This window comes from Theobroma cacao, chromosome 9 (genome assembly GCF_000208745.1).
Source record: "Theobroma cacao cultivar B97-61/B2 chromosome 9, Criollo_cocoa_genome_V2, whole genome shotgun sequence".
In the NCBI taxonomy this organism is placed as follows: Eukaryota; Viridiplantae; Streptophyta; class Magnoliopsida; order Malvales; family Malvaceae; genus Theobroma; species Theobroma cacao.
The window spans coordinates 24912584-24927734 of record NC_030858.1 but is presented as its reverse complement, the minus strand read 5'-3'; positions in this window follow the sequence as shown (position 1 = coordinate 24927734).

Below are 15151 nucleotides of genomic sequence, written 5' to 3'. Positions count from 1 at the left end.
CACTTGAATTGATGCATGGCTTTAAAGATTAGCTGTTTTTTACCTTAAGCTTGAATTGGGATAATTTCTGAAGGAAAACTTGGGAAATCATGATTTGGTAATTCTATCTCTTGTTCAAGTATTTTTATGTTCAGTTTTCGTTTCTTTATTTGCTTTTGCTCAAGGGCTAGCAAAATCTTAGGTTTAAGAGTGTGATAACTCTATTATATAGAGTTATTTTGACACATTTTAAGGGTTTAAGTAGTTAGATTTTTGAGATTTTAGGTTCAAACCGTAACATTTTAGGTGTTTTTCTTATTTAAGTTTGATTACATGTTGAGTAGTTAATTTAAGTTATTTTAGTTAAATTTTATGTTATTTTATTTTAAATTACTTTAAGAGTAGTTATTGCTAATTTCTCTTATTACTTTTGTAGGAAATTTGATGAAAAAGGCTCATTTGATGAAAATCAGTGCAAGTATGGTGATGGCTTCATTCGTATAAGTTTTGGTATTTTGACCATATCTCTCTCTACAAAACTCTAAATGAGGTGATTCTTAGACCACTAAAATTTTAAGAAAAAGGGCTACAACGTTTATGTTTACCAATTCGCCCAGTTCTGATCGGATCGTGGTTAAGATATTTGTCTAATTCAGAACATTGTAGCAGTACGCATTGACTAAACATGATGTAGTATTTGGAGTATATCTTTCAATCCAGAAATCCATTTGATGTGATTCTTATCCATTGGAAAGCTAAGAGACAGGACCAAACTTTTATGTTTACCACTTTGCCCAGTTCGGAACATATTAGGGTACAATTCATGTTTACAGTTGATAAACCGCCACAGCGTTGGGAGAACAAGGCTGTAGCATTGATGAAAGGAAGCACACATACAATTTTCCAGATAACTTAGTGCCACAGCGCTAGAGAAGTAGTGCCACAGCATTGGGCAATTTTCCAAAAATAAAAAAAGTTGACAGGATTTTGAAAATTAGGTTATTTTGAGCCTATTTAAAGTACCTTTTTCAGAGATTTTAAAGAAGAGGCAACAAGCAACTATTCTGAAGATTTGGAGTCAAGAACAAAGTAAGAAAATAAGAGAATTGAAGGGCGAATCAAGATCACAAACCTCAAACTATTAGTTTTCTCTCTTTACTTTTGTGTTTTTCTTATTTCCTTTGACTTGGATTAATAGCTAAATTTCTTTGGATGAAGTTTTTATTAAATATTATGAATTAATATATTTTTCTAGGATTGCAATTGAACTCACATGTAATCTAAATTTTTAATCTCTTTCTTGCTTATCTTTAACGGGATTTGAATTCTTTATTCCAAGTTGTTCTTAATACTTTTAATTGCTTGATTAACAATTAAATTGATTTAAGAACCTAAACAAACTTGGGAAAGAGAGTTTAGTGTAGGCAAAAATTAGGATAACATAGATCATATTAATTGATTTGCGTATAGGATAGGGATATACCTATAGGCTTTATGTAACCAAATTAGAGCCTAAACTTAATGAGTCTGTTTTAATTTCAATTCACATTGGGATATAGTGTTTTAGTTAACGTAAATATTTTTATAAGATGAGTCGAAAGACCCTTGTAAATAATTGAGGGCTTTAGATTAGCAATTTATCCCATTGAAATAAGTTAAGGAAGAGAGTTAAGATTTAGATAAAGTGTGAGGGACATTGTAATCCTAGGCTTTTTTGATTTGATTTTTAGTCAAGTTTTATTATTTTGATTTTTCTTTTTATTTTAAATTTTGGTTAATTAGTTTAAGTTAATTAATTAATTTTGATTGTTTGGATAAGATTAAATTGTTATAATTTTAGTAGTTAGTAAAATTTTAGATCAATTCTCTGTGAGATCGATACTTTGCTTGCTTATATACTATCTATTCAATACATATACTTGTGCAGTAAAATTTTAACTAGCATGCTTGCATGATTCTAAATAGTAGTAACAAAGCCTCCTTTGTGATTGTTTAATGTTGATTACATGTATAATTGTTATTGATATCAAAAATGTTGATTCGAACGCAACATTATTTGGGAACTTTTTAAACTATTTTTAAATAAAGTTTTCAAAACTTGTAAAACATGTTGAGATATAATTCGATTTTTTTTTGTTTGTTTGTGTGCCATAATGTATGCAAAGTTATGCATAAGATGCAAAACTTTTGTTGCACATCATGGCAACAAAAAGGCATTGTTTTTTTGTACTTTTGGTGGCTATTTTTGGGTATAAAATTGAAGGAACAAGTGATGCAATTTTTGCAATATGAGTTCTAAAAATTATAGGAGGAAGGTGTCCATGGAATTGTTCATGAATAGCAACAACCATGGCCTAGGTTTCGACCTCAAAAGGCATATAGCAAGTTGCTACATAAGGGAATTGTTCCCCATGTGTGTCACGTCCTAAACAGCACCTATAAGATGCAACAGTAGTTGGAAATAGCCTCCGTCATCTACCCTTCAAGGCTACAACCTTAAGGAAATTGTTTCCAAAGGTTGCAACATAGAGGCAAACACACAATGGCAACCTTAAATAGTCTTACTCAAAGTTGGACTTGTGTTTGGCTTGTGCAAACAAATTTCTAATTAGATTAGGACATCTAAAATTATAAAAACTCTTGGACAAGTTATACTCCTAATAGGATTAAGACTCCTAAACTGTTTGAGATTCTTACGCAAAATAAACTCCATATAGAGTTAGACTCTTAAATTGTTTAAGATTGTAAGGCGAGTAAAATTCTTGATAAAATTAGGACTACCAATCGATTAAGACTTGTAATTAGATTAAAACTCCTTAGGAAATTAAAATTCCTAAATTGTTTATAATTCTAACACAAGTCAAACTCTTAATTATATTAGGATATCCTAATCAAATTGGACATAAAATTGGATTTAAACACCTAATAAAAGTAGGTTTTACTAAATAGTATAAGACTTAATTAAAATGGATTAATATTTGATGCACTAGCAATGTATAGCTTTTATATATTGTTGGTGTAGACATTAAATCATAAACAAAAAATGAATTAAAAAAATATGTAATAAAAATTTAAAAAAAAATGAAAAAGAAAGGAGAGAGGTACGACTGGCAGGGTGCTGACGCACCCTGCCAGGCACCTCTCTCACCTGCCAGACGCGAAAAATTCGCGTCTGGCAGGGTAGTGGAACTTGCCCCTTGGTGCCCAGGGACAAAGCATTGGAGGGTGCCCCCTCCAGAGCCCAGGAACCGGGTATAAAGGGGAGGGGGCACTGTAGCATTGAAAAGGAGGAGGAAACCGGAGAAGAATCCCAGAACCTGCAAGCAAAAACAACTAGAAACTAAAAAATAGCAACAAGGCATAACCTGCAAATCAAATCCCTAATCTAACAGCCAAAACAAAATCCACAATCCAGAAATCAAAAAAATAGATACCAAGCAATACCAAAAGGAATCAGAAAATATGGGCACAAAGGAGTAGAGAGCCCTGGGTTTTGGGGGTGTGTGTGACGCCGGCTTTAGATAAAGAGAGAGAGAGAACTGATCGGCGGTAAACAGAGAGCTTGGGCTTTGGGTGCCGCTAACCGAAAAAGAGGCAGATCCGGTCGTGTGAGGGAACCGGCTACAGCGTAAAAAAGGGGGGTCTAGTTTGGGTAAAAGCAGGTGGTGCTGCCGATCTTGGGTGCGACGTCGGTGACGTCGGAGTGAACAAAGAGAGGAAGCTCGACCGTTGCGCCACCAAATCCGGCGCAGGGAAGAGAGCGGAGGCACCCGATCGGTGCCAAGGGGGTTGGTTGTCAGTCAGAGGAGAGAAAGAGAGGGTTAGCCGGCGGCATAGCTGGCTTTGGATGTTCGCCGGTCAGAAGGGAAGCCGGTGAAAGAGTAGAGAGAAGGGAGAGAGAGTCGGCGGGTAGAGAGAGAAAGTAAAAAAGGAAAATGAAAAAGAAGAAAGGAAATGAGGGTTTTATAGCTAGGGCTCAGGGGGCTTAAACGACGTCGTCCAGTAACTCACCCAAAGTCCGCTTTATTCCCTCCAAACGGCGTCGTTTTGGGCGCACCAAGGGCTGCTAAACAAGACACCGAAACGGTGCGTTTTGGGAGAGGTCTGAAGGCCTTGGGAAGCAGATCAGTTGGAGTGATCCGGTTATCTTGGGCCACTTTAGCCCATAAAAGGTAAATTTTTCTTCTGATTTGGTCTTTGTGGTTGTGTTTGGCCCAATGTTTGATAGAAGGGTAAATTAGTTTTAGTATGTTATTAGGTAAAGTAAAAAGATAGAATACTTTTAAAATGATTAGATGTTAAGAGAAAATAGAAATAATAATATAAAAAAAAGAGAACAAAGAAAGAAAATATAAAAATCAAGGAGGATAAAAATAGAATGTTTAACGATATATAAAAAAAATGATGATAAAAAAAATGAGAGTAGATAAAAAAATATGAGAATATACCTATATATTTGTTTATATAATAAATAATAATAAATCAAGTGAAATAGCTATTTAACTAAAAAAAAATATAAAAAAAAATACCCAAGCATAATATATATAAAGAAATAAATAAACATTTAATTATTAAAAGATTAGTGAATTTATTTAAGTAGTAAATATGGGGAAAAAGTAAACATTTAATGATAAAAATAGATTTATTTAGATTGATAATATATGCACATATTTGGATTTGGAATGTTTGTTTTAAAAAATATATAAATGTGGGAAAAGATGAAATGTGGGACATATTTACGAGATACATAGTCATGAAAATTTATGTAGAGATAATAAGAGTGAAAATAAATTAGGAAGAACTAGAATTAAAATATGATGAAACAAAATATGGAAAAATCAAATTAGGTGAAAAAGGTAGTTCTATATAAATGGAGAGAGAATGAAAATAGGATAAGATAAAGAACTATTTAATATAAATAAGATAACTGCTAAATTTGATGCCGATGATGGGATGATCGGTCGGGACGCGAGAAGTCGCAATCTCGGGCTTATATTCCCTAGGTTCGAAATCCGAATCAAGGCTCCACCAGTACGATGGGAGGGCCTCAATTTCAAGATCCCGAAATTTTAATAAATAAAGAATTTGACTATACAAAAATTATTAAATACAATAATAATAAAAAAATATAAAAATATAAAATAAAAAAAATAATAAAATTCTTGTTCACTAAAAATAACACGGAATCATAAATAATTTATCTAATTATAAAAGGAAAACATAAGAGAAATTTAGAACAAAAAATGTAAGGTATAAAAAAATAATAATAAGGAATAGAATAGAAAAACAAGATAATATAAAAAATAATAATAAAATAAAATGAAAATAACAATTAAATAATAATAAATCAAAAATAGATAATTGCATTAGCATAGCATATATATGTTGCATCATGCATATCATTGCATATAAATATTTTTGTTTTCGGGTTTAAGCCCCGATATGGGATTTTTCGGGGATCTTGCGAAGGCGGGTATTTCTCGGAAAGTTTCCTAGGTGAAAAGACGTCCTCGGGTCCCACCAGTATGATGGGAGGGCTCGAGAACCATCTTTAATAAAAGGCTTTTGCTCGAATTAGGTTCATTACGCACAAAAATATTATTTTTAAAAGAAAACGTACGATGACCCCGATGACGGGAATTATTCGTCGAATTTGCGAAGGCGAATTTCTCGAATAATTCCCTAGGTGAGAGAATATCCCGAGTCCCACCAGTATGATGGGCGGATTCGAGAAAATATCCTCGATAAAAGGTTATTCGTCCGGCATTTTTATCTCACGTCATGCATTCCATCTTGCCACCCATTTGCATTCCATTTTAGGTTAAATAGGAGATAAAATAAAAGAATAATAATTAAGGAAATATAGTGAAATTAAAAATTAAAGCCCAATAGGATAATCTAAAAATGGTACCGTTCATGGAACGGGCATCCCATGGGTGCTAATCCTTCCCCGAGCGTAACCGGGCGTAACCGTACTCCCGAACCTAAATCTAAAAAAATCGCAGATCGGTTTAAGGTTCTTTTCGGTGGGCTTAAAATTAATTTAAGTTTTTATCGATTAGAATCGAGTCATTAGGTGGCCAATCACACCTAGTAAAAAAGATTGGTGGCGACTCCTAGTTTAAATTTTTTAGTGAGTTTTTCACGTTCGCGTCTGGCGGTCGGGTTCCTGGACCCGCACGTTACGACAGTTGGCTTCTCAAATGTTGCCACCTTATTAATGAGGTAAAAATCAAAACTTGCAAAGGCTTAATATTAAATATTTACAAGCTTTTACCAATAAATTAAAAATAATAAAATATTTCAGTTTTCTCCCCAAATTTAGTTTTAAGGTTTATATTTTAGATTGCTTTCTAGTCTATTTTCTACTGTAAGATATGAAATGCGATTGGCATTGGTGATGGTAGAAGCAATTGTGTTATTTCTAAAAGAAAAGGTCTTCTTACCTTACTTGAATCTGTCACAAAAGCTGGTTTATCTCTTTGTGTGGATTTTCTTGAGATTCCAAGGCTTCAAAATGTTTGTTTTACTTTGCGATGGTGCAATTAAGTCCTTTCTTTTTGCCATTTGATTCCTTCCTATGATTTAACAATTTTTAATATTTGTCTCAATATTGATTCTTCTTTTATTTTAAGGGGTAAGGGTTAATGAGCTGATGAGTGTCATATAAAATCGAATTGGATGAATTTGAGAGGAGATAAAGAGATTTGTAGATGGATAAAGAGAGGTATTTGGTGAATTTAGGAAGGGCAAATGTGAAAATTGGAAGCGAATTGAAAAGTTTGGTGTGTGAAGAAATAAAGGTATTGGTTTAAAAAAAAAAAAAATTAAGAGAGGGAGAGTGAGGAATTTGGTAGGTAGGTATGTTGTAGAGTTATTTAATTTTAATTGTTTGTTCAAAAAGAAGCTAATGAAATATGGTCGTTTGGGAGAAATTTAGGATTAATAGTAGTGGGTGAGGAAATAGAGGTAAGGGAGAGGGAAGCTAAACTTGAAGTAGCAAACTTTAGGTAAAAGGGTATTTTTGGCTTTTTCTTGACTGATTTTCTGTTTGCTTTGGATTGGTGTCTATCATGCCTTTGCTTGTGCTCATTTGGACTTGTGAATTATGGTTGAATGGTTTGGAGAAATTATAAATTTTTTATGGTGCTTGGGGGATTGTGTTTGACTTTTGATTGAGAGTGGAATGTTGTTATTTTACTGTATTTAATTGTACTAGAGGAAGTGAAATTGATTGCGATGTTAGGGGGATTGTAGTTCTCTGTAAGGTAGTTGCTTTTGTTGGTAGGTCCCTACTATAGGCTTTATTCCACTAAAATACTGTGCATTGTTGACTTCATACTACTAAATTTGAGATGGGCCTGTTGACCAAGTATTGTATAAATATGTGCCTTGAGATTCTTAGGTTTTCACGTCCTTTTACATATCATATATTTTTACATGTGCTCATTTGCACATCTATATTAGGTTGTGTTAATTCATAACATAGTAGCAAGTGCTAATTGCCAATTGAGGAATTTATCATAAAATTGTCAATGATAGATATATTGAGTGGAGCATGTTGAAAGTAAAATATTAAATGGTTGTAAGTCAGGTAAACTTTGTGTTTATCATATTTCTATATTGTTGACCTTCTAATAACTTTTCTGTATGCAAGGATGAAATTGAGTACTGTAAACATGTTCTGAATAGCAACTGTTCTATTGGCCTATACGATTTTATGTTGTCAATAAAAGGCTTTACTTTTGAGAGTATATCGAATATTTCTTTCTTTTTGTGTAATGGAATATCAATGGTGATTCTAATTCAATGTTTTTTTTTTAATGAAAATCATAATGTTCATCCAAGTTGAAAATTATGCAACCAATTGCACTTGACTAAATGTCTTTAAAGTCCATGTTCAATGCCTCATGTTAGGAGGTTCTTGTGAAACCAAATGTTTCATGTTTCAATGAGATATTGGTATTTAATGCTATTAGAAATCTCTTTTGGGCCAAATTATTTCAATTTGCTCGTTGAACTTTGTTGAAATCAATACAACAACTTGGTCTTCTATAAAATGTGGTCTTTTATGATTGTGATGATGAGAAAAAAAATTCCAGTAGAGTAACACAAGCATCAACAGCTCAGCATAGCTCAAACCGCAAAAGGATAAAGCAAACCTAGCTCTAGCAATCACATAAACAACATTGGTAGCAACACAACATAGACCAATACCTCAAGGGACAACAATAAGCTCAACACTAGCATCCGCACATAAAATATTGGTAACAATAGCACTAGAAGAAAATAAAATATAAACATCATGTAGCAAATATATAAAATTCAATTTATAATCTACTCATACATTATAAACCTCTTCAAGAATCATGTATCAACCTTTTGATATTGCAAGTCACCAAGTCAACAACAATGAAAAAAACATGAAAAATAAAAGCCGGGAAATGGATGATAATCAAATTACATAGTTCCATTTTGACAACAAAAATGAATGTATCATTTCCATGTCCAAGTAGAAATGCTGCAGCATGATTACAAATGTATGAATGAATACGATAACAATGAATGCCCTTGTTTTCATGTTAGAGAGCAGAAAATGGATAACTATGAAAGGATTTACCACAAATCAATATGGTAATAAATAGAAATCCAAATTCATACAGCAAAATGCCACTACTAGTTTATGAAACTATAATAAATCAAAGACATTTACCTAATATATGGTAAAATAATATAAGCAACAAAACTGCTGAATTACATACAAGCGTACTAATAGCTACTCAAAAGTCACAACAAAGTTATATTCCTTAAACAATAAAAAATGGTCAATTGCTTGTTATACAATGCTACGGCTATACTTCAAAAATTCATCACAACAAAAAAAGAACTAATAATTAATAGTTTTATATTCAAACTAACAGTTAATCAATATTTTGACTCAAAGGTGGAAGAAAGTGATCTATAATTCTCTTTTAAATCATTCTTATTTAAACTTTCAGTCTCTCAACCCCTAACAAAGGTTTTCCCCCTAATAAGTTTAACTAGTAATAATTATCAAATGTAACCTATGTTTATGTGGTTTAAGTGAGAATTTAGAGATTTAGTTTATGAATTCACCTTATTTTAAGGGTATTTTTTGCTGGCTTGCTACATCATTTAACTATGTTGTGATGTTTCTTATCTTATCTAACAAATAGCAAGTGAGATATCACTAATTACTTCTGTTCCCTCCCTCATGTTAGCAATAGCAAGTATACAAAGCTGTGGATCTCAATTGACACAAAATAGTGGCAGTTGATTTAATAGCAAGGAAGTTAAACTTACTCTAATGTTGCTAAAGAGAAGATCATAGGAAAAAATCTTATGGTTGAACAAGGAAGTTGATTCAATGATAGGGAAATTGAACAGCAAGACATATTGATTAATTAAACCAAAAGGCAGCAACCAAAGTTAAATCATAGGAAAAGAAATCTTTTAATCAAGATTCAATGCTAAACTTTGGTTGGGGAAACTGACGGATGAGTAAATTCTCCAAAATTCTATTAGTGTATCAAATATAAATCCTAATAAAAATCTACTAATAAAATTTATTTATTTGAAAAAGAGCATTTTTTTATTACATTTTAACCTGAAACTCAACGTAGAAATCACTTAAAAATATACCACTAAAGCCAACAAATAGAAATTACATTGAAATCTTTAGCTTTTGAAGTTGAACAATTTTTTCAAACTTGAAGAAGAAAAAAGGAAAAGAATAAAATGGAGTTAGAGAAAATAAAAGAAGAGAACCGAATAAGAAAACGTTGAGATGAAGTTAGAGAAAGAAAAAAGAAAATTATTATTTATGTATTTTTAAAAAATTATTAATTTTTAGTTTTATTTTGTATTTACTTTTAAAGAACTTTTTAATATTTATTATTAAGCCATTGCAAGTTTTGTTTTTTACATCATTAATGAAGTGGCTACAATTGATGAGCTAATATTGTATAGAAGCTATACACTCTATACATTGTCAATGCATCAAATATAAACCCAATTAAAATTATGAATGTATATTTGATGCACTAGCTGACAGTTTATAGCTTTTATACATTGTCAACTCACCAAATGCTACCACTTCATTAATGAGGTAAAACGAAAAATTTTTATAAACTTTAAATTAAATATTAACAATTTTCCTTAAAAAATACATAAAAAATAAAAAAATTTCCTCTCTCCTACTCCCTTGCAATTGTTCTTTTCTTGTTCTTAGCTTTCTCTTTTTCCAACTGCATCATCTTTTTCTCCTCTTATTCTTTTTCCATTAAAATTAGGTTTGACAAAATTGTGCAACAATTGGATAATTAAAGATTTCCAGGTAATTTTTATTTGTTGACTTTAGTGATATATTTTTTAAGTGATTTCTACATTTGAATTCCTATTCTTTCAACAAAAACCCAAAATCCTCCCGTTAAATTCCTCAATCTCTTTCTTAGGGTTTCAGTAATTTCTCTCACTTAGGGTTTTGAAAAATTTTAATTTTGGATGCTTGATAGGGAACAAGAAAAGAACCTAAAAACGTGAAAGAGATTTTGAAGAGAAAACTAAAAATATTTTATTTTTGCATTAATATTTGATGCACTAACAATGTATAGCTTCAATACACTGTCAGGCCACTAAACCTTTACACCTCATTAATGAGATGAAAAGAAAAAGTTCCAAGGACTTAACAATAAATATTAAAAATATTTTGATTTTGCCCCCAAACTTCATTCACATTCTTTTCTTGTTCTTCAGCAATCCATTCAAAATATTTTCTTATTCCTCTTTTTAGAAAAAGATATAAAATTAGGCTTGGCAAAATTGTGCAACTTTAAGAGTAAGAGTATAATTAAAGATATCAATGTAATTTTTACTTGTTGATTTTAGTTATATATTTTTTAAGTGAAATTCACATTTAATTTAAGGTTATAATGTGGTAACCAACAATTCTTTTTTTGTTGTTATTTAGGTGTTATTTGGTTGTTGACTAATGTGGACCATTATGGGGTTGGAATGCTAATGGATTTTGTCTCATAGCATGTTCTTTCATTATTCATAGAATTACGATCAGTCTTGATGAAACTTTTACGCCTAGTTCTTAGTTGTACATAATAAATCCCATATCTTTATGATCCTTGTACATGTTTGCTTAAAACCACTTACAATCTTTTGTCAAGTTTTGATTTTTAATGGTAAGGTAAGGTATTTAATTCATTTTATAATTCTATATTTGTGTTAATCTGAGGCATAATTCCAACCCTTTTTTTATCTTTTTTTTTCTTAATAGTCTAGCCTAGTTAGATGTTAGTTGTTGTTTTTTGGGTATTTCCCCAACTTCTAAAGAATTCCTGCTTCCCTTGGAAGTTGCAATAAAAATTCAATTATAAAAAAAAAAAATGAAGTTATAGCTTACTACAAAAAATTGACTCATTATTGCAAGATGACCGTATAATATGATGTTTAGCGAGGATGATATGACTTGTTACAACTTATTGCGGAACTTATGATAGCACATCATGCTGGTGTAGTACTAATAGAGAATTTGGAGATTCTTGCAGTTGATGTGCGTTTGAGTATAAATAAACATTTAGATTATTTTTTTACCAAGAACATGGGAGCAAGATTTGTTCAAGGAAAGCCTTGTTTTCTTTTAGTATGAAGATGCACAAAAGATTTTACTTTACAAGGAAGAAGAAAAGAACAAATTAACAGCATGCTTGGCTCGTTGGAAGGAATAGAATGGGAAAAGAATAACCATTTTGTAGTAATAGAATAAGGGAAGAATAACTATTATATATATTGGTTTATGAGAATGGAATAAGACGGGAATTGCTATTATTATTATTCTGTTGTTTGATTGGTAGGAATAATTTTAGAAATTGTTAAGGAAAAACTGATAAATGACAAAAATACCCTTTATTAAAAGTTAAGATTTTTTAAATAACAAACAAAAATACCCAAATAATAGATGATGAGAAAAAAAATACTCTTTATTGTTAATAAGTAATATTTTTACCAAAATACAAAAATAATTTAATAATATTTTTAATAATAACTACTCTTTAATTTGGTTTTGTTTAACAATACCTTTGGTATTAATTTACTTTTTGCATTTGAGCATTAAAATTGCTTCATTGCTACTTCAAATCCACATGTCTTTATTGGATTTAGAACTAGAGGAAAAAATACAAACAATACTCCTCCATAGTTTACAACTAAAACAAGTGAAGATCATACAAATCACAATTTACAAAAACCTTATCCATAATAATATAAGATGAAGATATTAATGAATAACACAAATATCCAAACAAATATTCAAAAACACAGATATCCATAATAATATTGTTGTCATAGAAGAACAAACCAACTAACAAGTTTTTAAGTTCTCACCAACTAACAATAAAGTCTTGAAAGACCAAACTATTCTAACATCAAGGCCTTGAGATGATCTTTCTCAACCATTTAAGTCTGCTACTAAGGGGAAGCGTAAAAAGGTAAGTCATTTGGGATGAATTATTAGTAAGTTTGTAGGATGCCTTGTCCATTTCATCCTCTGTCAAACCCACAACTTTATGTAATCCGCTATTCAAATCTTGAAGATTTTTTTATGCATAAGTACTTCAGTCTCTAAAGCATGGCTTAATGAAGTTCCAATATTTTCTAATTTCTCACTCAATAAAATGGTAGCATCCATAAATTTTTCAATCCATTCACTCATGTCATTGGTCCTTCACCTCTTACTTCTTATAGAATTTTGATTACTTCTATTAACTGATGGTTGAGGTTAGGTGGTAGAGACATCCACATCATCCAAACCAATTTCATGTTCACATGCAAAATCTTCATCTATCCCATGAGCCGCATCTTCTTCAATTTCATCTAAGACATCTGCAAGAGTTTGAGCATCTTGTTCTATTGCTTGGTCTTTAGAATAAATATCAAATAACTCATTAAAAAAAGGAAAACTCCTTTTTTTTAAACTCAGTAGGATTTTTGTGACTCTAATCAAAGTAAATAAATAATATTATTACGTATAATAATGATAAGAAAAAATGAATACAAATATGTAAAAAAATTTAAACAACATATTTACACTTATATAAGAATCCCATATAGCATCTTTCGTAATAACCATGTTCCTTTCATTATTTCAACCAGATCCACTAGTACCTCTTCCTTGTACCATATCATATACAAGTGTCCATTCTTTCTTCAAGGTCTTAATCCTTTATTCTACTTGTTCTCAAAAAGTAATGACTTATTCCTAAGAATGAAAGAAGAAAATGAAGTTTCTTTTTCCTTTTTCCTTTTTTTTGTTTAGACCACCATGCCTTCAAAAGCCTCCTAAATTATAATGGATGAATGCTGCTCGAAATCATGATATTCCAATCACTTTTTGGGAGAAATATGAAAGTACATCCAAGACCCACATATGAATTGAGACTCAAAATGAGAGTGTGAGGTCTTAAAACTTGGGCTTAGCATAAACACTGTTACTGATCATTTTCAATGCAATACCATTATTGTAGCTGAAGTGAATAGCTTGGTGAAAGAGGGAAAATGACAAAATAAGTCCAACAAAGAATTACGAACAACTCTTAAGATGCACGAAATTGAATCAAGCAAGCAAACTTTTTCCATGTTTATGAGCATGAAAAGAAACAGAGTATTAGAAGTGAAAATTACCTAGCTTCCTTAAAGCCCTAGCTAGATTGAGTTGTCAATCTTTTGAATAATAAACTGAAAAGACTTGCATTAATGAGTTGAATCTTGTATCAAATATCTAGATTGTCTTAAAAGCTATGAATTGTTTTGCTATGATAACCTAGAATAGAGAAAAGAAGAATTCTTGTGTGACTGAATCGAATTCCTTTATAAATTAAAAACCTTTTTCTTTTCTTGGTTAACCCAAAACTATTCAAAAAAAAGTATCCAAACTAGAAGAGAGAGAGAGAGATAATAAACAACTTACTAGATATAGGGAAATCGATTGTGAAAAAGGGCGATAGTGCATGGTTCATTTAAAAAGAGAAGGAGTATTGAAGAGAAAGAAACTCACGGATGGTTGGTTTAGATGCGACAATGGAATAGGGTATTATATGGGAGAGTATTTTTTATATTATTAAGTGACATTTGTGTCCAATCAATTTATAAATCTATTTCTAATCCTCAAGAATAGCCAATACCAAAGAGGCTTAGTATTAGCTATTTAGAGCCCTCTTGGAATGACCATTCCTTAGAATGACCATTCCATCCAACCAAATGTAGTTTTTGTTGGTAATTGGAATAGGGGGTAATAGCTATTCTATTCCCTTAACCAAGCATGCCATAAATTCTCTACATTCTAAAAAGGATGCATTAACTTACAATTTAAATCCAATTACAATTGAAAGAAAGAATAAAAAAGGCTATAACTGTTCATAAGATGGTGATGTCATTTTCGATATAGTTTCTTTGTTATGCAACTTAGTATTTTGATATAAATATTAAAAGTTGACTATGCTTATGGAATTCAAAATGGCTTTGTTTTTCCACCAATAGTTTGGGTAAACATTAAATTGAATTTGAATATATTGACATTTTTAATTAGGATTCTTTGTTATGGCATATGATGATTGGTTTGTTTGAAGTTTCTTGGAATTTTGTTTGTGCTATGCAAGTATGTTCTTTCAAGAAATTGTTATTTTAACTTTTGGAGGACTTATAAAGTTTAGACTAGAATTTTTGAACATGGAATGAACTTAGCGGTTCTTAGTGTAGATTGGCTTTAATTTTACTTAAAATATAATCTTAAATTTTTGTTATAGGTTCATAATGGCAACTCAAGCTGACAAAGAATCAATGTTGATGGGATTGATCAAGATTATGATTGTGAAAATATATTAGATTTGAGTGTGAAGAATCATGATGAGCATGAGAATGAAAGATCAAATAATCAAGAGTGTTTAGAGCCATTTGTTGGAATGGAGTTTCAATCACTAGAAGAGGCTTTAGAGTACTATATTAAGTATGCAAAGCGTGAGGGATTTGGAATTTGCAAGCATCACATAATGAAATCTTGGAAAACTTAAGTGATTATCGGACAAGAATTTGTTTGTTAGAAGGAAGGTTATTGTACAAAAAAAATATCTTGAGAGGGAAGATAGAA